This window comes from Saccopteryx bilineata, chromosome 5 (assembly GCF_036850765.1).
Source record: "Saccopteryx bilineata isolate mSacBil1 chromosome 5, mSacBil1_pri_phased_curated, whole genome shotgun sequence".
NCBI classification, from domain to species: Eukaryota; Metazoa; Chordata; class Mammalia; order Chiroptera; family Emballonuridae; genus Saccopteryx; species Saccopteryx bilineata.
The window spans coordinates 194,248,873-194,275,810 of NC_089494.1; the positions used below are offsets into that span (position 1 = coordinate 194,248,873).

General features: G+C 39.0%; 1 protein-coding gene and 1 pseudogene across 2 annotated transcripts in view; both read left to right on the forward strand.

Annotated features, from left to right (window-relative positions):
- Positions 1–10,421: 10,421 nt before the first annotated feature.
- Positions 10,422–26,938, forward strand: part of LOC136306606 (E3 ubiquitin-protein transferase MAEA pseudogene) — a 53,324-nt pseudogene continuing 36,807 nt past the window's right edge.
- Positions 16,578–26,938, forward strand: part of LOC136337612 (broad substrate specificity ATP-binding cassette transporter ABCG2) — a 136,905-nt gene continuing 126,544 nt past the window's right edge. For both annotated transcript variants that reach the window (XM_066279077.1, XM_066279081.1), the window contains exon 1: positions 16,578–17,185. The gene's annotated coding sequence lies outside the window, so the exon portion shown is untranslated. The remainder of the gene's footprint in view (positions 17,186–26,938) is intronic.

Here is a 26,938-nt window from a genome sequence, read left to right on the forward strand (position 1 = left end):
CAGAGGCCAAGGAGCCATCCCCAGCGCCCGGGCCATCTTTGCTCCAATGGAGCCTCGGCTGCGGGAGGGGAAGAGAGAGACAGAGAGGAAGGAGAGGGGGAGGGGTGGAGAAGCTGATGGGTGCTTCTCCTGTGTGCCCTGGCCGGGAATCGAACCTGGGACTTCACGCCAGGCCGATGCTCTACCACTGAGCCAACCGGCCAGGGCATGAACACTGATTTAAAGAGTCAATGAATAGTTGGAAATTTCTTTTAGTAGCCACATTCTGGCTGTTTGCAAAATTAATGCAAAGAATCTTTGAAAAAAGTACATTATCTATTAAAATCTTTTTGATTTAATCTAAAGCAAAACTTGTCTTTTTCATTTTCCTCTTCTAAAATATTTGTTGGTACATCAGAGGAAAATGGTCATGATGATTTCTACCTTATTGAGCCAATATCATACGTAATGGTGAAAAATTGAAAGCTTTTTCTTTAATATCAAGAATAAGACAAGGATGTCCACTCTCACCACTTTTACTCAACAGAGTACTGTAAGTCCTAACCAGAGCAAGAGGAAGGGATAAAAGGCATCCAAATTGGGAATGAAGTAGAACTGTCACTTTTTGCAGATGACATGATTTTTTGTAGAACACCCTTAAGACTTTAGCAAAATTTGTTAGAAACAATAAAACAAATACAATAAAGTTGCAAGACACAAAATCAATGTACAAAAATTCACTGCATTCCTATAACAATGAAATTTCAGAAAAAGAAATGAACAAAACAATTCCTTCACAACAAAAAGAATAAAATACAAAGGAATAAACTTAATAAAGAATGTGAAAGACCTACATACTGAAAACTACAAAGCATTATTAAAAGAGAAAAAAATACAATGAAATTAAAAAAAAGAAATGGGCAGATTTTTTGTTTGTGGGTTGGAAGAATCAAAGTAAAAATGCTCATATTACCCAAATGTACAGATTTAATGCAATTCCCATCAAAATCTCAATGACATTTTTAAGAAATAGAACAACAAAATCATCAGATTTGTATGGAACTAGAAAAGACCCTGAATAGCCAAAGCAAACCTGAGAAAAAAGAATGATGAAGCTGAATGTATCACACTACTGATCTTCAAATTATACTACAAAGTTATGATAATCAAAAGAGCATAGTATTGGCAAAAACAAAACAAAACAAAAAACAGACATGTAGACTAATTGAACAGAATTTAGAGCCCAGAAATAAAGTCACATGTACACGGGCCAATAATTTTCAACAAAGGAGCCAAAAACATATGAAAAAAAGAAAGCCTCTTCAATAAATGGTGCTAGGAAAATTGGAAAGCCACATGCAAAGAGTAAAACTAGACTGCTGTTTATTTCCATATATAAAAATTAACTCAAAAATGGATGAAAGACCAAAATATAAGACCAGAAACAATAAATTACATAGAAGAAAACATAGGTACTAAATTTACGGATGTTAGTCTTAAAGACAATTTTTTGAATTCGACCCCAGGGCTAATCCACTTACCTTGATGAATATCAGTGGCTCCCACTGATACCCCTTTCTTCCTTCATGTTTGTTATTTGTCTCCTCTGACTCTCTAGCTTCCCAACTGTCTTCCCTGCATTCAGGGTCTTCCTTGTCCATTCTCTACATCCCCATGACTGCATGCCAATTTTTGCCTTCTGTCAATCTCAACTCCTAAATAAGTTAAAACTCTTTGCATAAAAGATTGTTACTCTGTGGTCCATTTCCTGCCACTTGAGTATTTCTTCCACTTCAACCTTCTTTCTTAAGCTTTATCCCAGTGTGTGTACATTTTTCTTTCTCCCTGTAACACATCTCCCTACGTGTTTCTCTGATTAATGTCAAAATTCAGATGTCATGTCCTCTGAGATGTTTGTTCTGAGACTCTGCCAGCCTGGATTAAGTCTTCCTTCTATTTATTCCTATGACATCCAATACTTACTTCTAATACTTACTACCTTATGTCATAATTCTTTGTTTCCTTCCCTTTACCTTTAGATTGTAAATTCCTTGAAAGCAGGGACTAGGTCCTTTTTTCTATATAATTCTAACAGCACAGGGCCTGGCACATAATAGGCATTCAAAAAAGTTGGGAAGGCCTGACCTGTGGTGGTGCAGTGGATAAAACGTCGACCTGGAAATGCTGAGGTCGCCGGTTTGAAACCCTGGGCTTGCCTGGTCAAGGCACATATGGGAGTTGATGCTTCCAGCTCCTCCCCCCTTCTCTCTCTCTCTCTCCCTCTCTCTGTCCTCTCTAAAAATGAATAAATAAAAATAAAAAATTAAAAAATTAAAAAAAAAAGTTGGGAATGCATGAATGACATACTTAGAATAAAGAACAGTTATCTCATTCCTGAGACTTATTTTAAAACTTAAGAGTACACCCCCCCTAAAAAGATGAATTATAGAAAGAATACAAATTACTGTGTTACTAAGAGACTAAGAGTAAACCTATTATAAATCCATCTCCAGGAGAGTTCCATGGCCATGAAAAAGATGGAAAAGACCACTTGCATATTCATAAACAAATATTATCGCAAGCTTTCTTCAGTTTATTCTCCTGTAAGCCAATTTACCTCTCCTAAAGAAAGTTACTTGTTCTCCCTCGTCAGCCTACTCTTTCTCCACTCCCTTCTCTTCCCTACTAAGTTAGGTAGATATGACTCAAACTTTAACCATTTAGCTTCTAGCTACCTCCATGAGAATAAACCTTTTTTCTCCTGTTAATTTGTCAGTTTAATTCACAGGTCCCCAGGAACTACAGGAGGTTTTCAGGTTATGACATTCTCTACATATGATGTTTTGAGTTTATGATGCTCACTCCCATAAAAACTTAAAAAAATTGAGATCTGAGTTTTTCAGCTTACGCTGTTAGTGTTGTAATCCTTTTTACATTCAGTTTTTGCCATTTTTTTCTGTTACTACAGTACAGTGTACAGAACAGTATATTTATGTCCTTTCCTTTTTCTGTGGCTTAGTTGTGTTTTTATGTTCTAGATTATGTTTTTACAACTGTGTTAGGATAGGTTAGTGACTTAAACTAGGGTATGTTTTGACTAACACCAAAATTCGGGTTATATCACTGTCATAGGAACAGAACTGTGTCATAACCTGAGGACCCTCTCTCTGTATACCTAAGAGGATAGAGCAAAAGTTTTTCTCTCCCCAGACAGTTCATATGCTATGTATCAATATAGACTATAAACTTGTAGATTTTTATGATTATGGTCTCATATACCACAGTTTTATATCATACTCATCTCCTGTGGGACACATTAATTGATAAATTGTTTTTAATTTTTTATTATTTTTAAATCTCTTCTTCCTGCATGCCATTCCATTTGCCTTCTTTGCAACAAAAGATATATAAAAACATAGAAACACATGATTATGTAAATATATAAAACTTTTTGTATTTGTCGTCTAGATCTTCAAAAGAAAAACCAGGCAATGATTCCTGCCTGTGAATCTCTCTTCTCTATGGAGCTAATCTAGGCACCAGTCATAAACTTTACCGTTCTTTGATTTCTCAGACTCTAAATTTTAATAAACAGCCACACAAACCTTCAAGGCAATAAAGAGAGCTAAGGCTGGTCTACCCAATAGACGTGCTTGCTTTGATTTGAACTTTGCTCTCCTAGAGCTTCTTGTGTCACCAGTTCAGTACATAAGAAGTGTGAAGAGTTGGCAAGGAAGATTGACATAGTTACTAATTTTCGGCTGTGGTATTTGGCATTTAAAATTCAGAAGCAGCCACTGAAGCAAATTCCGCACTTCAAAGTTCTACCACAAGTGTGATTTTTATCTGGAGTAAAATTTCTAGGCTCAGTTTATATTATCATTTGGTTTATAAAGCTGATTATAACGCCTTGATTAAATAATTACTATGTGAACAGCACCATACTCTTTGACTACAAAAGCTTAACATGTGGCCTTTCACTCTGAGAAATATATAATATAATCGGCAAAATGAGAAGCTCAAACTACAAGTACTGAGGAGCTTAAAAATAATTATTGTGAATCTTGACAATAAAGACATGGAACATAGAGTTTTTACTCTTATTAAACAATAACTAAGACTTTGAGTTTCTTCTAAGCCTTAAAGAAATTTTGGAGCAGTTTTTCCATAACCTGAAATTTAAGGGTAGATTATTACAAATTTGTATGGATTCATTCTAGAGAATTCTGAAGACTATTATAAATCAACACAGGCTGGAAAAACAAAACAAATTTGGGGTGCTAAGAAAGGCCCTTCCATAATTTTCAAGTGGTTAAGAAATGCTCTCTGTTATTGTCTCTCAGAGCACTGAGGCATGCTTAAAACCAGGGGGGAAATAAGACTGAAAAAAAAATTTGCCTGAGCCACTAGGGTACAGATAATGCCCCTCCTTTCAGAAAGATTACAGTCTATGGAAGGACACATTGTAAATAAATGTTCGTGAAAATACATCTTCCCTACTTCTCCACCTTGTTAATTTTTTTTTATTCATTTTTTTAGAGGTGGGGGGAGAGAGAGAGAGAGAGAGAGAGAGAGAGAGAGAGAGAGAAAGAGAAGGAGGGGAGGAGCAGGAAGCTTCAACTCCCATATGTGCCTTGACTGGGCAAGCCCAGGGTTTTGAACCGGCGACCTCAGTATATCAGGTCGATGCTTTTATCCACTGCGTCACCACAGGTCAGGCTCCACCTTGTTAATTTGGGTGGCTTTCTCCCCACTTTCATGCTACTGAATTTGATAAAAGTCACCTCTGACTGAAGGACTTTACTGCTCTTTGAAGCAGAGGATGAAGCTGCTATTTATTTTATTTTATTTTTATTGATTTTAATTTATTGTGATTACATAGATTCTAGTGTTGCCCTGAATACATCCCCCATTCCCCATACTTCCCTCAACATCTCTTTTATGCCCGCTCCATAGCGCCCTCCCCCCTTCCCTTCAGGTTTATCCCATCCTATCATCCCCTTTCCCTCTGTTCTTTTTTCCTCTGGTTCCTTTGATCTCTCCTCTGTCTCAATTCTGTTCCTCAGTTCACATTGTTCATTGGATTCCTCAAATGGGTGAGGTGATATGATATTTTTCTTTTTCTGCCTGACTTATTTCACTTAACATAATAGTTTCCATGTCCATCCATGTTGTCGCAAAAGGTAAGATTTCCTTCTTTTTCATGGCCCAATAGTATTCCATTGTATATATGTACCAAGCTTTTTAATCCACTCGTCCACTGACGAACACTTAGCTGTTTCCAGATCTTCACTATTGTGAACAATGCTGCCATAAACATGAGGGTGCATTTCTCCTTTTGAAACAGTACTATGGTGTTCTTGGGGTATATTCCTAAAAGTGTGATAGCTGGGTCAAAAGGCAGTTTGATTTTTAATTTTTTGAGGAATCTTCATACTGTTTTCCACAGTGGCTGCACCAGTCTGCATTCCCACCAGCAGTGCAGGAGGGTTCCCTTTTCTCCACATCCTTGCCAGCACTTATTCTGTGTTCTTTTTTTTTTTTTTAATTTTTATTTATTTATTTATTTTTTACAGAGACAGAGAGTGAGTCAAAGAGAGAGATAGACAGGGACAGACAGGAACAGAGAGAGACGAGAAGCATCAATCACTAGTTTTTCGTTGCGACACCTTAGTTGTTCATTGATTGCTTCCCCATATGTGCCCTGACCGCGGGCCTTCAGCAGACCGAGCAACCCCTCACTGGAGCCAGCGACCTTGAGTTCAAGCTGGTGGGCTTTTCCTCAAACCAGATGAGCCCGCACTCAAGCTGGCAACCTCGGGGTCTCAAACTCGCGTCCTCTGCATCCCAGTCTGACGCTCCATCCACTGCGCCACTGCCTGGTCAGGCTATTCTGTGTTCTTTTGTTGATGAGCACCATTCTGACTGGTGTGAGGTGATATCTCATTGTGGTTTTAATTTCCATTTCTTTAATAATTAGTGATGAACATTTTTTCATATGCCTATTGGCCATCTGTATGTTCTTTTTGGAGAAGTGTCTATTCATTTCTTTTGCCCATTTTTTGATTGGATTGTTTATCTTTCTGATGTTGAGTTTTACAAGTTCTTTATAAATTTTGGTTATTAACCCCTTATCAGACGTATTGTCAAATATGTTCTCCCATCATGTAGTTTGTCTTTTTATTCTGTTCTTATTGTCTTTAGCTGTGCAAAAGCTATTTAGTTTGATATAGTCCCATTTATTTATCCTGTCTTTTATTTCACTTGCCCGTGGAGATAAATCGGCAAATATATTGCTGCGAGAGATGTCAGAGAGCTTACTGCCTATGTTTTCTTCTAAGATGCTTATGGTTTTACGGCTTACATTTAAGTCTTTTATCCATTTTGAGTTTATTTTTGTGAATGGTGTAAGTTGGTGGTCTAGTTTCATTTTTTTGCAGGTAGCTGTCCAATTTTCCCAACACCATTTGTTGAAGAGGCTGTCTTTACTCCATTGTATGCTCTTACCTCCTTTGTCAAATATCAGTTGTCCATAGGGCTGTGGGCTTATTTCTGGGTTCTCTGTTCTGTTCCATTGATCTATATGCCTGTTTTTATGCCAGTACCAGGCTGTTTTGAGTACAATGGACTTGTAGTATAACTTGATATCAGGAAGTGTGATACCTCCCACTTTATTCTTCCTTTTCAAGATTGCTGAGGCTAGTCATGTTTCTTTTTGGTTCCATATGAATTTTTGGAATATGTGTTCTATATCTTTGAAGTATGTCATTGGTATTTTAATTGGTACTGCATTGAATTTATAAATTGTTTTGAGTAATATAGACATTTTAATGATGTTTATTCTTCTTAAACATGAGCACAGTATATGCTTTCACTTGTTTGTATCTTTCTTGATTTTTTTTATCAATGTTTTATAATTTTCCTAGTACAAGTCTTTAATCTCCCTGGTTAAATTTATTCCTAGGTACTTTATTTTTTTGGTTGCAATAGTGAAGGGGATTGTTTCCTTAATTTCTCTTTCTGGCAGTTCATTGTTGGTGTATAAAATGCTTCTGATTTCTAAGCATTAATTTTATATCCTGCCACCTTGCTGAATTCATTTATCAGGTCCAGTAGTTTTTTGACTGAGACTTTAGGGTTTTCTATATACAATATCATATCATCTGCAAATAATGATAGTTTTACTTCTTCTTTTCCAATTTGGATGCCTTTTATTTCTTCTTTTTGTCTGATTGCTGTGGCTAGGACTTCCAGGACTATGTTGAATAAGAGTGGTGAAAGGGGGCACCCCTGCCTTGTTCCTGATTTTAAGGGATTGCTTTTAATTTTTGCCCATTGAGTATGATGTTGGCTGTGGGTTTGTCATAGATGGCCTTTATCATGTTGAGGTATGTTCCCTATATTCCCACTTTGCTGAGAGTTTTGATCATGATGCTTTTTCTGCATCTATTGAAATTATCATGTGGTTTTTCTCCTTCCTTTTGTTTATGTTATGAATCACATTGATTGATTTGCAAGTATTGTACCAGCCTTGCCTCCCCAAAATAAACCTCACTTGATCATGGTGTATGATTTTTTTTCATATATTGCTGGATCTGGTTTGCTAATATTTTGTTGAGGATTTTAGCATCTAAATTCATCAGGTTATTCATCTATAATTTTCTTTCTTTGTGTTGTGTTTGCCTGGTTTTGGAATCAGAATTATGCTCGCCTCATAAAAGGAGCTAGGAAGTTTTCCTTCCTCTTGATTTTTTTGAAATAGTTTGAGAAAGATAGGAGTTAGTTCTTCTTTGAATGTTTGGTAGAATTCACTTGTGAAGCCATCAGGCCCTGGGCTTTTGTTTGTTGGGAGTTTTTTGATAACTGTTTCAATCTCATTTGTTGTAATTGGTCTGTTTAGGTTTTCTGATTCTTCCAGATTGATTTTTAAAAGATTATATGCTTCAAGGAATTTGTTCGTTTTATCCAGATTGTCTAATTTTTTGGCATACAGTTCCTCATAGTATTTTCTTACAATCCTTTGTATTTCTGTTGTGTCAGTTGTTATTTCTCTACTTCATTTCTAATTTTATTTATTTGAGTCCTCTTTCTTTTTTTCTTGGTGAGTCTGGGTAAAGGTTCATCTATCTTGTTTACCTTTTCAAACATCAGCTCCTTGTTTCATTGATCCTCTGTATTGTTTCTTTAGCCTCTATGTCATTTATTTCTGCTCTGATCTTTATTATTTTCTTCCTTCTACTACCTCTGAGCTTTACTTGCTGTTCTTTTTCTAGTTCTTTTAGATGCCAGGTTAAGTTGTTTATTTAAGCTTTTTCTAGCTTCTTAAGGTATGCCTGTAATGCTATGAACTTCCCTCTCAGCAATCTAACAGGAAGATATAACCATTATAAATATCTACACACCTAACATAGGTGTGCTGCTTTTGCTGTGTCCCATAAATTTTGAGTTGTTGTATGCTCATTAGCATTTGTTTCTAGGAATTTTTTTATTTCTTCTTTGATCTCATTGTTAACTCATTTGTTATTTAATAACGTGCTATTTAGTTTCCAACTGTTTGAGTATTTTTGAGTTTTTCTGTTGTGGTTGATTTCTAGTTTTATGCCATTGTAATCAGAGAAAATTTCAATCTTCTTAAATTTGTTGAGACCGCTTTTGTGCCCTAACATGTGGTCTATCCTAGAGAATATATCATGTGCACTTGAAAAGAATATATATTCTGCTGCTTTAGGGTGAAAGGTTCTGAAGATATCTATTAAATCCAGTTGATCTAGTATGTCCTTTAAGTCTGCCGTTTCTTTGTTAATTTTCTCTCTTGAGGATCTATCTAGTGATGTTAGTGAGGTATTTAAATCCCCTACTATTATAGTATTGCTGTTGATCTTGCCCTTTATAACCATCAAAGTCTGCTTTATATATTTAGGTGTTCCTATGTTAGGTGTGTAGATATTTATAATGGTTATATCTTCCTGTTGGATTGCTCCCTTTATCATTATGTAGTGACCTTCTTTATCTCTTATTATAGCCTTTGTTTTAAAGTCCATTTTGTCTGATACAAGTATTGCTACTACAGCTTTTTTTTTCATTTCCATTTGCATGAAATATTTTTTTCTATCATTTTACCTTCAGTCTATGTGCATTTTTTGTTTTCAGGTGTGTCTCTTGTAGACAGCATGTGTATGGGTCTTGTTTTCTTATCCACGCAGCTACTCTATGTCTTTTGACTGTATCATTTAATCCATTTACATTTAAGGTTATTATTGATATGTAGTTGTTTCTTGCCATTTTATTCTTTAAAGCTTTATTCCTCTTTTGCTATATTCTTTTCCCTGACCATCTATTCTAAGATCTTCCCCAAAGAATAGATCTTCCCCAAAGATCTATTCTAAGATCTTTGAGCATCTTAACAATCATTATTTTAAACTTTGCATCTGGTAATTTGGTTATATCTGACTCATTCAAGTCCTTTTCTGAGGATTTCTCTTGATTAATTTGGGTTGCATTTCTCTGCCTGCCTGTTTTTAAGGGGTCCCCAAACTTTTTACACAGGGGGCCAGTTCATAGTCCCTCAGACTGTTGGAGGGCTGGACTATAAAAAACACTATGAACAAATCCCTATGTACACTGCACATATCTTATTTTAAAGTAAAAAAAAAAAAACAGGAACCAATATAATATTTACAATAAAGAACAAGTAAATTTAAATCAACAAACTGACCAGTATTTCAGTGGGAACTAAAAATAAGACAGCCCCTGTCTTTTGGGGGTAAAATTAACATAAGACAGGGTTTTATAATAGGGGAAACATGGTGTGTAGTAATGTGGGGGAAGACTTTTGGGCAAAGGGAGGTTATAGGGGCCATTATGTTGTTGTACATTTGGGGGAGTATGGGGGCCATTGTACTGTGTAGTAATGGTTATAGTGCTTTGCCTTTCTTCCTACGTCTGCTGTTATTTCACACTGCTTCTGGTGATGTGGGGCACTGCAGCCGCAGACTGGATGTGCATCATATGACGTGCTTCCGGAGTCGTGAGGCATTTGTCCCCTGTCACTGGAATTAGTACTGTACGAGAGCAAAGCCGGGCTTTGCAGCACTGCCATATACAGTACTCCAGGAGCACAGGATGTGGATGCATCCTGTGCTCTTCTCACTGACCACCAATGAAAGAAGTACCCCTTCTGAAGTGCAGTGGGGTGGATAAATGGCCTCAGGGGGCCGCATGTAGCCCACAGGCTGTAGTTTGGGGACCCTGCTGTTTTGTCTGTGTATAAGAAGGGTGTGGCCTCTGTGTTCCGTAGGTGTGGTCTGTCTGCAGGCCTGCCACCCTCTCTGCTGCTGCCTCTGGCTTTCGGGTATGGGCGTTGCCAGCTGTGGCTGTTGCTGAGGTTTCTGCCTCTCTTCCACTGGAGGAGTCTGTTCACATGCTGGAATCTACAAGCCTCCATGACCAGGGCCTTCGCCCCGCCCCCACTGGTGGGGCTGCCCACTGTGCCTGGGGCTGCAAGCCCCAGCTCCACGGGCTGGGCGGGACTGCGCACCTGTGCTCAGCCACCGGTTTCTGCCTCTTCTCCAGCTTTTGCCCCGCCCCCATGGGCGGAGTTGCAAGTTCCGGCTCCGCGGAGGAGCAAAGCTGTGCTGTTGAGTCAGGCCTGCAGGCTGGGTGGAGCTATGTGCCTGCGCTTAGCCGTGGGTCTCTGCAGTTCTCAGGCTTTGGTCTTTCCCCTGCGGCTGCCGGACTGCTTGGTGTGCCTGCTCTGCCCTCGCCAGGCGAGACTGAACTCACGCCCGGCCTCAGTCTTGGCCAGCCCGGCTTCTGCCCCCACCGTCAGGACTGTGCTTCGGCTGTCCCACCACCACCGGCCCTCCAGCAAGCCCTCAGCAGTGTGGGTAGGGGTGCTGCAGCTCAGATCGTAGCACTCAATACTGTATTCCTGAATGTTCACTCCTTCTAAGCGACTCTGCAATGAGTGCTGCAGAAAAGCTTATTTGGCTGGTGTCCTGCTTCCCTTTGCTAGTATTGCTGGTTCCAGGGGAAATATTCACTTCAGATTTGGGGAGTGACTCAGCCCAGGGGTTAGGGTGGCTGTTCCTCAAAGTGTTTCTCCCTGTGCCTCCTAGATTACACTCTCTCCCTGCTACTCCGGTCCTCTCCCCATCCCCCAGAGCCCCAGGTGAGTGGTTGTGAAAGAGGTTTTCTGCGCAGTCCCTTTAAGAAGAATCCTGGGTCTGAGAAATCTGTCTTCTTTCTCACAAACAGTGTCCTGACTTGTTTTGCAGCTAAATACTGTCTATACACTTCTTCTAGGTTCTGGGGCTGCAGGCTGGAGCTTTGTTCCTGGGGCCCAGGACCCTCCCCTCTCCGCTAAACTCACTTCCCACCACACTTGTCTCTCCTGGCTGCTGTTTGCTCCGGGGAGCTGGGCAGCTCTCTCCATGTTTCCACTTTTCCTACCAGTCTTCTTCAGTGTTCCTTGGTTAAAGAGTCCTCTTAGTTTATTCCAAAGTTGATTTTTCCAGATGATGCTTCTTAAAATTAAGTTGTAATCCACTTTGGTTCTGGGAGGTGGAAGTTTGTACATCTGTCTATCCATCGTCATCTTGCTGCCCCCTGGAATATTGGTCTGAAGCTGCTATATAAAACCTTTTTCACTTTTCTGTTTCAAAGAGTTCAATATCTTCTCATTCAAAATTGAGGATTAAATTCCATCTATGTCATTAGGGATTTACTTTTTTTTGGGAAAGAAATAAAGAGGCCTCAAAATAAGAATTATGATTTTTGCTGTGACTTTTCACCTTTGGCACAGTGTTGACCTTATAAGATATAGGGACCTTCACTGGCCCTTTGTCTCTTTAAAGAAATAGCTGGGGAGTTCATAGAAGTTCCTGGGAGTGGTTGCTTTGTTTCTAGTTGTTTGAAACAACTGATATTCCAGGGTAAGACAACATGCATTGTTAGATAGTGTGCCTAAGTAAATGAAGGGCTTCCATTCAGTAAGCTTCTTACCCATAAGTTCTGTCTTATTTAGTTTTGAGCCAGAATTTGAGGCCCTCAAATATTTTAGTCTAATATTTTAGAATTTGTTTTTGTTTGTGAGATTGGTGGTTATCTGTGATTAACACTTTTAAAAAAATTTATTGATTTCAGAGAGAGGAATGGAGAGAAAAATGTCAATTTGCTGTTCCATTTATATATGCATTCATTGGTTGATTTTTTTTTATTTATTTATTCATTTCAGAGAGGAGAGGGAGAGACAGAGAGAGAGAAGGGGGGGAGGAGCTGGAAGCATCAACTCCCATATGTGCCTTGACCAGGCAAGCCCAGGGTTTCGAACCGGCAACCTCAGCATTTCCAGGTCAACGCTTTATCTACTGCACCACCACAGGTCAGGCCATTGGTTGATTTTTTTTAGGTGAAAGAAAGGGAGATAGTGAGGCTGACTCCTGCATGCACCCTCATGAGAATCCATCTGGCAATCTGTCTAGGGAAGATGCTCAAATACCAAGCTATTTTTAGTGTCTGAGGCTGACACACTGTGACTAACTGAGCTATCCTCAGCACCTGGGGTCACATTAGAAACAACTGAGTCACTGGCTATGGGAGGGCAAGAGGGAGAAAAGGGGGAGAGGGAAGAGAGGAGCAAATGATTGTTTCTCCTGTGTGTCCTGACTGGGAATCGAACCCAGAACATCCATACACTGGGCTGATGCTCTAATCCAATGAGCCACTGGACAGGGACCATTGTTGATTCTTATATGTGCCCTGACCAGGGATCAAACCTGCAACTTTGGCAGGTATTAGGATGTTGCTCTCACCAACTGAACTACTATCTGTGATTCTTAAATAATCATATATAGAAAACAAAAATGAATATATTCTTGTGAAGAATTGTGAGTTGATTAATATGCTCTATCAAGAACTTACCAGTATACCAGGAGCAATTCTAGAGACTTGCTTATATCAATAAACAGAACAAATGAAAACCCAATAAATAAAAAATTAAATAATATATTAGAAGGTGATAAGTTCTATCAACAAAAATAAGATGAGGCAGGTTAAGAACACTAGTAGGAGGAATTGCAATTTTAAGTTGGGAGGCTTCACTGAGAAGTCATCATTAGAAGAAAAATTGGAAGAAAGTGAGGGAATGAGTCAGATAGATAGAGGAAGAGCATTCTGGCAAAGGGCAAGACAGCCAGTGCAAAAAAAACATAAGATAGGTCAACATATGAATATTTGAGATACAGCAAGGAGATCAGTCTGGTTGCATTAGAATCAGTAAAAGGGAAAGTGAAATCAGAGAAGTTGGGGTGGAATATACTGCATTGTAAAGGTCTTTGGTTTTTACTCTAAGAGAAATAAGAAAGTACATGAATGCAAGTTGGGAAGTCTTTAAACAATAGAGATGTATATTTTTAACACAGCATTCCTGCCTCCTAATCCCATGCTTCCCAGGGATTGCTGACATTTTGGATCATGTCTTTCCAGAGGTATTTCTCTGTGATTATATACTTAGATGGGAATATATAAAAATACAGTTTTGTTGTATGATGGTGTGTGTGTGTGCATGTGCATGTATTTTAACTTTTATATACCTTATTTTAATTAGCAATTTTCTCTGTACAGTTAACATGTCTTCAAGATCTTTCTTTGTCAGTAGTACATATATTTCTAGCTCATGCTTTTTAATGATTCCATAATATTTCATTGTATGTATATACTACATTTTATTTAACCTTATTGGTAAACATTTAGGTTCTAAGTTATTTTCTCTTTTCTTCCTCCCTCCCTCCTTCTCTCCCTATTCCTGTCTTCCTCCTTTTCTTTTCCCCCTATATTGAATTACTATCATCTCAATATTACACAATAATATAAAATTACATGTTACATGAAACATGGGAGGAAATTTGAATATTAAAGTTTGTGTTACCTTCCGGTAAAAAAAGCAATGTATCTTTTCTGAATTGGAATTACTTAGATTTGCCTCATTGGAAAAGAGGTTTAGATTACTTCTTAAACAAAGACTTGTCTAATGTTTATTGTTCCAGAATAAGTGGAAAGCATGAGAGCTTGAGCTTAGGTACTCTGAGCTTTGCTAACAGTTCACTTGGTCACCTTAGCCAGGTCAGTCATAGATCTACATCTGTAGGAAGTAAGGATCCTATATCCACAATCTGCTGCTTCTATGCTGGGCTCTCCCTCCTCCCACTGTCTACAGCCTGAACTAATACGGCATTCAGCCAGCACAGTAGTTAGGCTATGTGTGTTAGCCTTGTCAACCCAACCTTGACATTAGCCCCTGCAGGACAGGAACTGTATTACAATCCTTTTTTTCTCCCAACAGATTCTAGCTGATCCTTAGAATCATGACTTTTTTTTTCAATATATGTTTAAGTATCCTTAAACTTATATTTTCCAGGTTAGCTTTATTTGGTTTAAAAACCTTAGAATAAAAGTTCTGCCATCTCTATGTATATATCTGCACTTCTTTTAAATGTACCATTGGCTAGGAAGTTTGTAATTTAGTCCTGGTCTGGGATTTCCTTCCCAGGCCTTGGTTTTATACAGACAATTGCACTAGTAGCATAATGCACACATACCTTAGTGAATTAGCTACAATGGAGGCATAGATGCCTCTTCTTTGCCCATGCTTACATCACAAAATGTTCAACTGTGTAATAAATAGGGAAATTATCACAAAGGATCACAGTAGTATCACCTATATAATTTTTTACTGATTCATGTTTATGACAAAGAATGAGATGAGATTAGAGTCCTTGTCGATATCCACAGTTTCAGTAACTGTTAGCTCCCCGTCAAAAGGAAATGATTTTATGAATTTAACCCATTTAAAAAGTAGAACACATTTAAAAGTTCATATACAGGGTGGGGCAAAAGTAGGTTTATAGCTGTTCATATGGAAAATTATACAATAATTAATAAGTAATAATTCAAGAATAAACTTTTCTAGCCCTGGCCAGTGGCTCAGTGGATAGAGTGTCAGCCTGGTGTATGGACATCCCAGGTTTGATTCTGGGTCAAGACACACAGGAAAGGCAACCATCTGCTTTTCCCCTCCTCCCTCTTCCTCTTCTCTTCCTCTTCTCCTCCAGCAGCCAGTGGTTCAATTGGTTTGAGTGTGGTCCCAGGCACTGAGGATGGCTTGGTTGGTTTGAACACATCAGGCTGAGGTGCTAAAAATAGCACAGTACTTGAGCATCAGTCCCAGATGGTCTTGCCAGGCAGATCTCGGTCAGGGCACATTCAGAAGTCTGTCTCACTATCTCCCCTGCTCTCACCTAAAATAAATAAATAAATAAATAAATAAATAAATAAATAAATAAATAAAGTATTTCATGTACTCATAATTGTAAACTTACTTTTGTCATACCCTATATATTTGCAGAAGTGGCAGCAGTTTTATTCCCAGGTTTGTGCTAAATCTTGTTTCTAGCTGAAATAAAGAATAATCTCACACATATTTCAAAGATTTGTTGTGTTCTGTGATTAAAATGCAAATTTATTTAAAAGTTATCTGTTATTTTTGCCATTAAGTGTTTTTTCTTCTGGGTTCCTTAAAAGTGCAACTACTACCATCAGGGAGTGGGAAATCCCCCAAATTAAAATGTGATCCTCACATTAAAAAAACCCTGGAGGAGTTATTTCCTAAAGATTATAGAGTTTGTGTTTGGAGTGATGTAAAAGTTTTGAAAATAAATAGTGGTGATGGTTACATAACATTGTAAATGTAATTAATTCCACTGAATCAAAAACTTAAAAATGGTTAAAATGGCAAATTCAATGTTATAGTTTACTACCATAAAAATTAATACAAATAAATAGATGAAATTTTTCAGCAATGCCAGGATTTTTTAAACTTTCTCATTTCATTTCAATACATCCTTGTTGAATGCCTCATTTATGCTTAGCTATGCACTACAGAGAGATGATTTAGGACAGTGACTGGAATATAAAAAGAATTCCCAGCATGGCCAGTTCAGTAATCAATATTTCATGTGTCTCATGTTACCCTGTCAACTTTGCAAGGAAGGCACGACCATTATCACCATTTATATTTATTTCGTAGTTGGGAAGGTTTGGGTGAAAAGAACTTGTCAAAGTTAGTAAAGAGTAGGACCAGAAACAGTAAACGCCATTAATTCACTTGACATCATCAAGCTTTCAGAATATGAAATGCCTATTTAATCAGTTTTTTAAAAATTTTGTTTATTTATTGATTTTTAGAGAGAAAGGAAGAGAGTAATAGAAAGCAAGAAACACTGACTTGTTTCACTTATTTATGCATCATTGGCTGATTGTTGTATGTGCCCTGACCAGGGATCGAACCCGCAACCTTGGTGTACAGGGAGGATGCTCTAACCAACTGAACTACCCAGCCAGGACCTATTTAATTCGAGCTTCATTTCCTGGGTTAGAAAAGAAGAACATTGGGAAGGACAGCATGTTCTAAATATAGTTTCTCTCTCCGCTTCAGGCTCTCGTGGACCTTTGCACTGAAACCTAACACTGTCTTTGCTTTGGTTTCTTTCACTTCCTTTCCAAGTCTGTGTTATCTTCCTGCCTGTACGTTTTTGGTAGAAGGCAGAGCCTATGAAAGGAGACCCCTGGTCACGTCAGAGCTACCCAAAGACAGGAAGTTTACACAGAGCAAAACTATTTGCTATAATTGGTTTCGATCCTTCTTAAAGTTATTGTTAGCATTGGAGATGCTGTCATCAGGATCCTGTGGCACGAAGAGAAAGATGTAAAAATATCTCTCTGACACAGGAATTTCCTCTTGTTTCCCATCCCCTTTGCCTGGAACGCTGGGAAAGGATCCCAGGCAGATGGGTCGCCAGTGTGAATCCCAGTGGTTGAGAAAGAAATAATGGGTAATAACCAGCTAAGGGAGAGAAAAGGGACTCACAGAGATCTGTGAACTGTCCTTTCATCCTGGGCTTTTTCTCAAGGCTGGTTTATTTTTGGATAGCCTCAATCCTTCTGGTGTTGCAGAACCTACCCTGGGCTGATAAGTTTCCTCTCTGGTTCTTTCTCTCGTCTTCCAAAAGCTGGCAAAGGCCAGTTCCGGGACTCTAGAGGACATGGATCTTGGTTGAAGTCTCTATACAAAGACTAACAGGTGTATCACCACTGCCTTGTCTACTAATTCTGGCCTGCTTTCCTACCAACACCATGCATCATAATTGAGGTGAGTTATTTGCCTGTTTTTGTTTTTCCAAATGTTCATACTCAGAGGCGGGTTTAATGGTGGGTGCACTGGGCCCTGACTTTTGAAGGGCCCAGCAAAACCCCAGCTTTTCACTTTTTTCTAATGACACCAAGTTTAGTTTCATATGTGCAATTTTAACATTAACAGTATATAATACATAATATTTTTTAATTTATTTAAAAACATGGTTAACATGTATTTTTATTTTCCCTGTATTTCTTTTTTTTTTTTTTTTTTTAAGAGGCCTAATATTTTCTTCTGCGCCTGGGGCCTCAACCAACCTTAATCTGCCTCTGTTCATACTCAGTAGTGAATCTTGGTTCTTTTTTTGGTATGTGCTTTAACACAGGCGACTTAAATCAGCACTTCTCATACTTTAATATATGAGTTACTTGAAAAAAAAGCAGGCTCTTTAGAATTCAGTGACTCTGAGGTGGGACTGAGATTCTGCATTTCTGACAAGGTCCCAGGTTGCTTCAGTGCTGCCGGTCCCGCAGCCAAGCCATGAGGGAACAAGGGTTTGTTCTGCTTTCGGGAGTGAAGGGGTTGAAAAGATACCATTAGAATGAAGGTATTTGGCCGGGCACAGGATTAATGTAGAGTATCTGAAGGGAGAAAAAGGTCGTACAACATCCCAGCTGGTTGGACCTTCTTTGATGAAGTATCTCCAAGTGTGGAGGTTTCTGTTAAACAGTTCCTAGGTGTTGTAAACTGAGTCACCTCAAATGAGAAAAGATGTTGGGTGTTCCTTAGATTGCATGGGCCACTTTGAACAGAGAAGGAAGTCTTTTTGTAATTTGGGGATTAAGTGTCCATAGCATGTATGGTTAGTGCTCACTTTGAACATTTCAGCTTCATTAAAAGTTATGCATGCTAGAAAAATAACTGGCGTCTTCCTCTTACTATTTGGAAGTGAAGATTGTAAAGCATATGAGTCTATTATATTGTTTAAAATCAATTCAAGTAAGGACTATAATGTGTTTTATCTTCTTGTGAGAGGCCTGTGTTCCTCTTTAAAATACGTTTACTGAGTAGCTCCCTGGCCTAAATAATACATTTTAATCTGAGAGTAGCTTTTAATCCAAAGACAAACCAAGAGGGAAAAAAATATGAATAGCTAGGAAAAGGGTACCTATCCTGTCCCTAGTTGAGGGGAGAAAATAGAAATGTGAAAAAAAGGGGAAAAGAGTGTTGGCTGGGGAAGTCACAGCTTTACAAAATGAATAAAAGAAACCGTGGCCCAGAAATAGAATTCTTTCCCACACATGCGTGGGAGTCCTTCCAGAGTAGTAGCTTGTATTTTCTTAGCTGGAGAAATGGGCTTGAGACAGAGTAGATAAATTATAAATTGTTTTGTTTTAATAAACATGCGGAAACCATTTGTCATTAAGTTGAGGTTTATGCAATAGAATGAAAAGTCACAGGTGGGACTAGGTCTCCTGAGAACCAGTGTGAACCCATGAACCCATCCCAGATAGGGAAATTGCTTCTGTTTGAAATGTTTCAAATGACATTCTTTATGTCATAGCATACAACCAAGAGTGTTTTTTAAAAAATGTAACAACCTGTGCGGTTGTTGACCAATCAGAGCAGAAGCTACTGTAAACAACACACAGCACAGCAAACCTCTGATAGGCCGTAAGAGAGCACTGGGCTAAATATTAGCTTGAGCTATTCCAGGTTTTAACTAAAATTTTTTTTGCAGGGAGAAATTGTAAAGCTTCAGATGAGTTCAGACACATATATACGAAGTCCTCAATGTTGTTGATAAGTTCTGTGCCTTTAAGCAAAATGATGTATAATGAAACAATTTTACCATAGGCTAACTGATAGACACAGGAGTTAAGTTTCCTATGGTGGGCATCTCATCAGCGTTATAATGGAACAACTTTGATCAAAATGACCTTATTTGTGATTAGAGGATCTGGCAGATGGTGGCAACACTCTGGCCTCATTCTCTTAGGTCTCTTCAAGCCCAGAGTAAACTGTCATTCCAGCTGCACATATTCTGCAACCTATACTATAGAAAGTAGAGTTCTCTTACTGCAAGATTCAAATCCTGTTTCTTAAGTAGGGTAGGGGGAAATACATGTATTCTTTTGTAAAGAGTTACAGAGGACAAAGAAACTTGATCACCATGCTGTCCTTCCATACAAAGCATTGTTACATACATTATCCCGTTTGATTTTTCACAACCATCTTGGGGTACAGGTCAAGGGGGTTATTATTCTAACCTGCCAATGAAGAAACCGAGGCTTTGATTAAGCAATTTGCTAACAGTCACACAGCTGGGTATTGGGTGTGCCAGATTTAATCTTAGGCCTGTGGAATGCCGTTGGCCAAGGCCAGGCAGGTTCACATTGGATCCCGGCAGATGGTAGAAAAACGGTGGAGCTGGAAAGCATTAGGCCATTCCATTTAATAGAGTCTCACAAAGATGGACGAGCACCCTGGCTGGGGAAAACTGCTTTTCAGGCAAAGAAACAGCAAAAATGGCCCCTCACAGTGGCAAGCAGGCAATCCGCCATCTGTAGGCTCCCTGAGTGCAAGCACCTGTAGCCTTATATAGGCTATGCACAATGTGGCTCAGCCACATGCCCACGCACCAGTCAGGCAAAGTGCTCACAACCGGTCAACTAGCAAGCAAGCCTAACACAGCTGCTTCCCTACAGACTATTTGTTTTAAATTCAGGTTAATCCTGTACATTTTCAGCTTTCTTGCAAGACGCCTAACAATCTATATCGTTCTGTCTCAGGTTTGTCTTCTTTTTATGTCATATATAATTTGAAACCTTTGTACATTAAAAAGAATCTTTTTCTATTTCTTTTGTCAAAATAATTTATGTGTTGTCTTAGCTTTGCCTCCATTAAGTCTTTTATTGCCCAGGAATGAGTGTTTAAAACAGAGCTTCTTAAACTTTATAATGCTTAAAAATCAACCTGGGCAGCTTGCTAAAACTCAGGTATTGGGCCTCAGGTCCAGAGAGTCTGACTCAGTAGGTCAGGACTCAGGTCTGAGAACCAGTATTTCTAGTAAGCACCTAGATGGCTAGAGTGTTACCATTCAGAAACCACACTTCCCAGGCTAGCTTCAGTCTATAATTTAAAATAGCATCCTTAAAGTTTAATGAGGGGGCTGAATGTGCTTAACAGCAGATTGCAGAACTAGCCTTCCTGGCTTTGAATATTGATGCCATCACCCCTGCAAGCTGTGTGACTGTGGGGAAGTTAACCCTTCTGTGTGCGTGCTAGTTTCCTAATCTGTCAAATGGGTTCAATGATTCTGCCTATCTCACAGGGTAGTTGTGAGGATTAAATAATTGTGGGAACAGACTATCTCCATATGTATTTACCCTTGTTATTACTAAGTGTTGCTCAATTCATAATTATACATTATGATAGAAACACCAGTAAGAAGAATTCACATGAATACCAAAAGCTTTTCTTTGATGTAGATGTTACCCCAGGGTTTAGTCATGAGTTAAACATGTTCTTATGTATGAATGGATGTTCTAGGCTATAAGCTAGCACTTCCCACCAAAAGGAGACAGAGCAAATGATGTGGAGAATTTGACAAGGGCCTGATCACATAGGGCCTTACTTACTGTTCTCCAAGCTTGGATTTGACTCTGACAGTGGTGGAAGCCATTAACATAGCTTGAAGCTGAGGAGTGCAATCACAATTGCATCTTGTTGCAGTATGGAGGCTAGTTTGCAAGAAGGTGAAGCTTGAGGCTGACACCTGTTTGAACAGACTATTGTAATCATACTGGAGAGAACAAAGGTTTGAACTAAGGTAGAAGGGTAAACATGAGCAGGGATCCTGTGGTTCAGGTGATGGAATGGAGCATATGCCATGACTCAGATAGGAAAATGATACTGTATTAAAATTCCTCAGCTTATGCCTCTTCTCTGTGTCACAGCTCCATGAGGCTAAAGACTGAGCCTAATTCCCAGGTAGCCTAGCACCTTAGCTCCTAGTAGGTCCTTGATGGATATTTGGTGATTGAATAGGTAAGGGAGAATAAGTTAAATCTTCTCCAATCTCATATCTCTCCTCTCTTGCTTTTGGTCTTATAACATTGACCTTTCTTCAGGCATTTGAAAATGCCAAACTGTGACCTCTAACCCAGGGCTGTTAAACTATTGCCCTTGAGGAAAATCCATATTAACACCTATTTTTAAGATAGTTTTATTAGAACACAGCCACACCCATTTGATAATGTAGTTTCTCTGGCTACTTAGAGCTACAACAGCAGGGTAGAGTAATTGTGACAGAGACTACCTGGGCTATGAAACCCAAATAATTTACTATCTGACTCTTTACAGAAAAAGTTCGCTGATCCCTGCTCTAGTTCTTTGAAATTACTGATTTATAACTCTACCCTCAAAAAAGCTGTAATAATCAAAACTGTGGTACTGGCATAAAGTTAGATATGCAGACCAATGGAATAGAGAGTACAGAAATAAACTTTCATATACATGATCAATTTAGTTTTTTCAAGAGTACCAAGACCATTCATTGGAGAAAAGGTAATCCTTTCAACAAATGGTGCTGGGAATACTGAATATTCACATGCAAAAGAATGAAGTTAAACCCTTCTATTATATAAACTAAGTAAAAAAGGACTAAAGTCGTAAATGTAAGAGCTTGAATAAACTCTTATACATAAACATAAAACTCTTATACATAAACATAGGGGAAAAGCTTCATTGCTGAGACCAGCTCAGCATTGGGTGTGCATGAAAGGAAGGTGCTGCAGGACTTAAGAAAAAACACACAAGACACAACCTAGAGAAAAGATGGGGACAGCGGACTCCCAGCCTCTAGGACTGAGAGCCCAGATCTCTGCAGCCTCGACATATTTATTGGTTTTTTGCTCATCAAGCAAGTTAGCATAGCCTGGGTCAAATTAGTCTACAATGGATTCAGGTGCAGAGAAAGATGACCAACCAATGCCCCCCAGGCATGTAGAAAAATGGCTCCAGGGATCAGCTGCTTCCTATAAACAATCATGGTAGTGCTGGCCACAGCAGCATTCTGCCCCCGCAGGACTTGACCTTCCGAAGTCCACACCACAGACTTGTCTCAAGGCTGCAGTTTAATCTCTCAGCCATTTTCCTATACTTCATGACATTGAATTTGACAGTGATTTCTTGGATATGACACTAAAAAAACAGGCAACAAAAGAAAAACTTGATAAATTGTACTACATCAAAGTTAAAAACTTTTATGCATTAAAGGACATTATTAAGAGAGGGAAAAGACAACTTACCGAATGGCAGAAGTGTTTGCAGATCATATATTTGATACAGGGTTAATATCTAAAACATATAAAGAACTTGTACAGTTCAATAACAAAAGTCAAACAACCCAACAAAAAAAAAAGCAAAGGACTTGAATAGATATTTCTTCAAATGACTAATAAGCATATAAAAAGTTGCTCAGCATCACTAATCATCACAGAAATGTAAACTAAAACCACAATGAACTACTACTTCATAACCATTAGAATGAATTAAAAAAGAAAAAAGGAGCCTGACCAGGTGTCCCAGTAGAGCCCAAGCTCTAGTCAATCAGGCATCCCTGATTCGACTTCCCCGTGCAGTGGGACACCCTTGCTTATCAGCAGGGCTGGCAGCCTCTTCGAGACTACTCTTAAGGCGGCTATGAGGATGCTACTGATAAGAGCCAACACTGCCACCAGAGGAAAAACACAACCGACACACAAATTAGTTGCAAGAATCACACAGGCTATTTATTACTCACAAATCCTTTTGGCGTGCCTGGGTACAGCTTAAGGGGGCCCCGTCGGTGTGCTCCTCTCCGCTATCTTTGGTCAGAGCTCAGAGCTGTTTGGAGACAGTCCACGTTCACCTTGGAGTCTGGGCGACTACTGCAACAGGGGGCCCCTCAGCTTTAGTACCTTTTCTGGCCAATGCCTTCTAACAGGTGTCAATCTACAGGATTATCACCTCAAACCTTTTTGGGAGTTCCTTGCAGGGAACCCCTTTTATGTTAATCTACTGAAATGTTACATCAAATCACTTTTTAAGATGTTCTTATTTACGTTAATTTACAAAGTTATGACATCAAGCCACTTCTTATCTATGTAAAACTTCACACACACACTATATTAATTCCTATCCAGACAGCATAACTTTATTTAATTTCCTTAATTAATTTTAACATTATATCTTAATTACTTTTACATATCTTCCATATTTTTTATATTTCTATATATTTAATTACTATAACATTATATCACTACAACACCAGGCGGTGGTGCACTGGATATAGAGTCAGATTGGGACACAGATTCAAAACCCCAAGGTTGCTGGTTTGAGCGCAGGCTCATCCTGCTTGAGCATGAGGTTGCTGGCTTGATCCCAGAACTCGCTGGTTTGAGCCCAAGGTCATTGGCTTGAGCAAAGGGTCACTTACTCTGCCGTAGCCCCTCAGTCAAAGCACATATGAGAAAGCAATCAATGAACAACTAACGTGCCGCAATAAAAACTTGATGCTTCTCATCTTTCTCCCTTCCTGTCTGTCTGTCCCTATCTGTTTCTCTCTCTGTATCTCTCTCTCTCTGTTGAGAAAAAAAAAAAAGAAAAAAGAAAAATAACTGTTGTCATGGATGTGAAGACACTAGAACTTTTGTGCTTTGCTGGTAAAAATGTAACATGCTGCGGTTGCTATGGCAAACAGCTTGCCAGTTCCTAAAAAAATTAAACATAGAATCGCCATGCGATCGAGCACTTCCACTTCTGGGTATATACCAAAGGAATTGAAAACAGGCATTCAAAGAGAGATTTGCACACCCTTATTTATAGCAGCATTACGTATTCACAGTAACCAAAAGGCAGAAGCAAAATTTGTGTCCAGCAACAGATAAATACAGTACCACAAAATGTGGTATATGCATATAATGAAATATTATTATATTATTCCACCTTAAAATTTTTGACACATGCTTCAACATGTGTTATGATGTTATGCTAAGTGAAATATACCAGTTATCAAAGAACAAATACTGTGTGATTCCACTTATAGGAGGTACCTGCAGTAATCAAATTCGTAGAAACAGAAGGTAGAATATTGGTTGCCATTGGGAAGAAAAGGGAGTAAGAAGCTATATGTAATGTATACAGAGTTTCCGTTTGGGAAAATGAAAAAAGTTCTGTAGATGGATGATGATGACGGTTGTATAATAATATGAATGTACTTAATGTCATAAAACTCTGTCCTTAAAAATGATAAATTTTATGTTATGGATATTTTACCATAATAAAAGGAAAAAACTCTACCCTCAGGTCTTTATATAGCTAATTCTCACTTATTATTCCGTTTTCAGCTCAAATGGTATCTCCTCAAACAAGCCTTTCATTACTCTATGTAATTTCCTTGTAAGACATATCACTAACTGAAATATACTATGTATATAATTATACACATATGCCTTCATCAGAATGTAAGCTGCTGAGGAGAGGGTCTTTGTCTAATTCAAGCTGTACTTACCTCTTAGTTCTTGGCACATGGTAGGTGCTCAATACACGTGGAATAAAGTAATAAAAACCGCTTAGTGAGAAAAAGAAATGGGGCTCCACCTGGAGGTTGAATTAGTAAATGTACTCCACGGGAGCTTTAAATGGACAATATTCAAAAGTTAAAGTCAAACTGAAAATTTAACTTCACTAGTCTTAGGTGTGATGGTGGAGTGAGGGGCGTGGAAGAGAAATGAATCGCATATATTTGTGTAAAATATTTCCTTTCAACGACTTTCTGTATGAACTCCCTTCTCAGCCTTCCAATTCCCAGGGCTTAGCGAGTCCTCTTTCCTCCCGTGCATCACCCATCCATTTACCGACCGTCTGCAGCTGCTTTCACACTGCAGTGTCGGGGTGGAGTGCTTGGGACAGCAACTGCATGGCCCACAAGCCTAAAATATTTAACGTCTACCTTTTACAGAAAAAAAAAAAAAAACTAACCAATCCCTAATGTAGAAAAAGATAATAGACAAGAGATATTTGTTTACTCTTCTCCAAGAACTTTAATGATACTCGTTCAAGTCAATCTACAAGTATTTATTGAGCACCTACTTGTTTCAGGCACTGTCTTAGGCACTGGGTATAGAACAGTAAATGAAATAGAAGCACACTTTTGTAAAGGTCACCCTCTAGTGGGAGAAGACAGATAACAGACAATACCCGAATAAATAATATAGTATGTTAGAAGGTGAGAAGGGCTGGAGAGAAAAGTATAGTAAGGGAAGGGCTAATCAGGAATGCAAAAAACAGGTTTTGCAACTTTAAATAGAGTGGAGGAGAGCATTTGGGGAGAGGCAATGGAGGCAGGAGTATGGCTAACATGTTAGAGGAATACCTAGGAGCTCAATGTAGATGGAGGAACCATTCCTCTCTCTGGTCCCCACCCCCACACGTTCTTGCTCTGTGCAGTATTGGCTTCTCACTTACGGTATATACCTCATGCTGTAGGACAGCATCCCAACCTTGCATGGTGTCCCATCTGGCAGTATAACTGAGCCTTCATCAGGCCAGTTCACTGTTCTGGCAAACTAGTTGCTTCTGCGTGATAAGCGTATGTAGTGGATTTGGAGAGCATGAGCACATTTTCCAACCTCCTTGGCCACAACATATGCTTTGGTCAGAGTCAGTGTTATGTTGGATATCATAGCTATAGATGAGCCATTCTCTAACTTCATGATAATACTATTGGCAGAAGCTCTGCAGGCAGGGGAAGTAAGTTTTTACCCAGAATATGTAGCTATCCCTAAGAGTATGAAGAACTGTTCTCTTCATGATGGGAGGAGTCTATCGTAATCAATTGTTACTAGGTGCCATCTGTCACCCTGGACAATGGTGCCATATCATGGCTTAGTATTGGCCTCTGCTGTTGGCAGATTAGGCATTGAGTCCTAGATATAGCCAGACTGGCCTTGGGGAGGTGAAAACCACGTGGTTATACTTCTGTCTATGCTGTAGGATCCCACTGAGCAAGCACTGGTATGCCTGGAGAAAGAGGCATCCTCATATTTACAAAATAGGTCCTCTTGCTCATATGATGTCTGACAGTCTCCACCACCATGGATACCCTCTACTGTATATATACATGGCACACAAATATTCTCACACTTTGTGCCACAGCAAGAGGCCCATACACAGTACATCTTGTTACCAATTGTTCAAATAGAGTTCTTTCCAAGTCCCCAACCAGCTGGCCTATATAGTAGCCACTGCTGCAAATCATTATAGATACCTCTGGCCACAACTAAATATACCCCTCAAAGTTCTGTGTACTTGGAAGATTTCTCTTCTGCATGGTCCTCTATGGTCATGCCTGAGCATACTACAGTGGACATCCATATTTGTCAGTGTAGTGTCATTTGCAGATCCCTCTGAGAACTGAACCTGCACTTTATTCTCTTCTGTGACCTGCTCATTGGGAACTCCCCAAGAGGACACTCATGTAAGTTGAAGAAAATACAGAGAAGTGGTAGGAGAAGGTACTTGGAAGTTGGAGCCAAATGGTCACATACAGTGTGTCTGTAAAGTCATGGTGCACTTTTGACTGGTCACAGGAAAGCAACAAAAGACGATAGAAATGTGAAATCTGCACCAAATAAAAGGAAAACTCTCCCAATTTCATACCTATTCAGTGCAGTTCGATGTGGGCTCACGCACAGATTTTTTAGGGCTCCTTAGGTAGCTATC